The sequence below is a fragment of the Neofelis nebulosa genome, chromosome 2, assembly GCF_028018385.1.
Source record: "Neofelis nebulosa isolate mNeoNeb1 chromosome 2, mNeoNeb1.pri, whole genome shotgun sequence".
In the NCBI taxonomy this organism is placed as follows: domain Eukaryota; kingdom Metazoa; phylum Chordata; class Mammalia; order Carnivora; family Felidae; genus Neofelis; species Neofelis nebulosa.
The window spans coordinates 218691476-218694290 of record NC_080783.1 but is presented as its reverse complement, the minus strand read 5'-3'; positions in this window follow the sequence as shown (position 1 = coordinate 218694290).

Genomic DNA, 2815 nt, shown 5'->3' with positions numbered 1-2815 from the left:
CTTGCTGACCTGGAAGCTGGGGCTCAGAGGCTGGCCACTCCCCTGGGCCGGGGTGAGGAGGGGACATTCGAGTGCAGCGGCCAGGGTCGCCCTCCCCCTCCCTGCTCCACACTGGGGACCTTTCAGACCAGTAGGGCAGGCTGCTTCTCCTCTGCCTCCGAGGGACCTGCTCTACGCACTGGCCGTGGGGACAGCAGGGAGCAGGGCCACCCTGACCCAGGCAGGCAGGCGTGAGCATCTTCCCCAAGACCAGATTCACACACTGGTAATAACCCTGAAGAGACAGGGGAGTGTCCCTGGGCCACACGTCCCAGACAGTGGCAGCCACGTCAGCTTGGAGCTATCGGGACACAACGAGGGGGCTTCGAGCTGGAACCAGTGAAGCGTCAGGAGGCCTCGGAGGCCGAGCACCTCCTCGTGCTTGGGAAGTGAGCAGACATGCCAGCCAGTGCAAGATGCAGGGGGGACCCAGCAGGGCCTCCCCAGGACACAGAGAGACTGGCTGGTCACCTCCCTCCTGGACCCTGGGGCCTGGCTCCACACAGAAAGCTCTGCCCAGGGTGCAGGCAGCAGGCAGGCCCCAAGGCTGAGGGGACGGAGCCTCTCTGAGCCTCAGTTTTCCACATCTGGTTCATACGGAAGGTTCCTACACGTTCTTGGCCACCCACCGCCAAGCGCAGCCACGGGGGAGGACAGAGCAGGTTGGCAACACAGTGGACGTCCCCGAGTCCGGGCCTCTTGGGGCACAGCCAAGCGTGACCGTCGGCGGAGAGCGGGGACCAGGAGCCGGGGACGGGGCGGCTGGAGGGAGACAGGCCCCTTCCCACAGTGAGACCAGTGGGCACCACACGTATCCAGACCCCCAGTGAGGCCCAAAGCTGCCATGGAGGAGGCTCAGAGGCAGGACCGGGGTAAGGGCCCGGCTGACCCAGCAGGGACCGCATCCTGCCAGCAGCACCTGAAGCAGGGACGGGGGGTGGTGGGCTGCAAGATCCAGAGCACCAGCACCTGGTGACGTCAACGGGGCACTCCCCCCCCCCCACCACTTCCGGTCCCTGGCACCGAGTGTCCCGTTGTAACCCAGCACCGGGGGAAGGACCCAGGACGTGGACGCGGGTGGGTGGCCTAGGCTTCTGACAAGGCACCTAGGCCACTGAGCCTCAGTTTCCCAGCCCGTTAAGTACGGTTCCCTGGCGGGGGGGGGGGGGGGGGGGGTCCCTGAGACCCAGACAGCGAGTCCAGAGAGAAGGCGTGGAGGGAAGCCGGGCTCTGTGATCTGTCAGTCGATGAGTGAACAAGGCCAGGGGTTTGGGGGGGTTTGGTGTTGGCCGCTATTCCGGAAGCAGAGCAGCCGGACCAGGACACGAGGAGGCTGTCAGGGGGCCCTTGTGACAAAGTGGCGGCGTGTCCACTGTTTGTTCTGTGGGATCCACCGGTCACAGTCCTGCCGGGACGCAGGAGGCTCTCAGAGGGCGGTGCCCAGGAGGGGAGCTGTGGGCAGGCCTTCCCTGTCGTCCCCCATGCCTGCTCCCTTGGGACACAGACAGGTGGGGATGTCCCCTCTCCAAGACGCCCCAAAGGGGGCACCTAGCCAGGACGTGCAGGTGGGCTCACACACAGCCCAGGAGGCCAACCAGGAAAAGCACCCACAGCCCTGACGCATCAGATCCCCTAAAGCACCCGAGGCCACAGACCTGACCTTCCTCTGGTGAAGGTGAATATCTGACCCTGACCTCACCTATGCAAGTACCCTCACCGCACAGGGAGGACAGGGGACCCCACCTCAAAGAGAGGACAGGGGACCCCGCCTCAAAAGGAGGACGGGGGATCCCGCCTCTAAGGGAGGACGGAGGATCCCGCCTCTAAGGGAGGACGGAGGACCCCACTTGACAGCGAGGACTGAGCATGCGCAGAGAGGCCCCCGAAGGAGGGTCTGCTGAGCAGACATATGGCCAGGGTTGGTCCGTGGTCCTCGCACCCCCAGAGGGAAGCCAAGGGGTGAGGGAAAGTGTGGATGACGTGGGAGGGAGTTCAGAGACTTCGGGCCTGAGACAGCGTTGCCGTCCTCCCCACTGACGGGTGTACAAGGGAGGCCCTGGGACTAGGTTTGGGTTTCCTAGGGTCTCGCTGCCCGCCGGGGGCATGAGCTGGCGGGCCATGTGTAAACAAGGAGAGCAGCCAGGAGGCGGTGTCTGGCCGGGCCCAGGAGGGAGAGAGGAGGAAGCGCAGATCCAGGCCTCCTCTCCCTGCACGTCTGAACGTCAGCACGAAAGGAGGCTCTTCCTTCTCTCTTCCCTTAAATGTGGTGAGAACCCTGGTCCTGGAGACCCTCCCTCCCGGGGAAGAGCGCGTCGCCCCAGCACGCGGTTATCTCACGGTTGAAGTCTGGCAGAGAAATGCCAGAAATCCTTGAGGCACAGGTGAGCTCGGGACGGCTGACAAACGGGGACAGACAAGTGGAGGCTGCTGCCGCCAGAGCCGCCTCTGCGGGGAGGACGGCCACGCCGGGGCTTCTCCCCACGCACCCAAGTGCTCCCTGCCCGTGGGCCACTCCTCAGATCCACACCACCCCTCCCCCCACCCAGGGGCCAGAAATCTGGACCCCCGGGCCGTCTGGGCCCCAGAACTCCTTCCGTGTTCGTGTCCCGGGGCTGCCACAACCGACTACCACGGGGTCAGTGGCCCTGGAACAAGGCACTTTCACTCTCCCACCGCCCTGGAGGCCTCAGGCCCCAACGGCAGGTGTGTGGGGGCGGGGCTGCTTCCTTCCAGAGGCTCTGAGGGAGAATGGGTCCCAGGCCTCCGCCCTAGATTC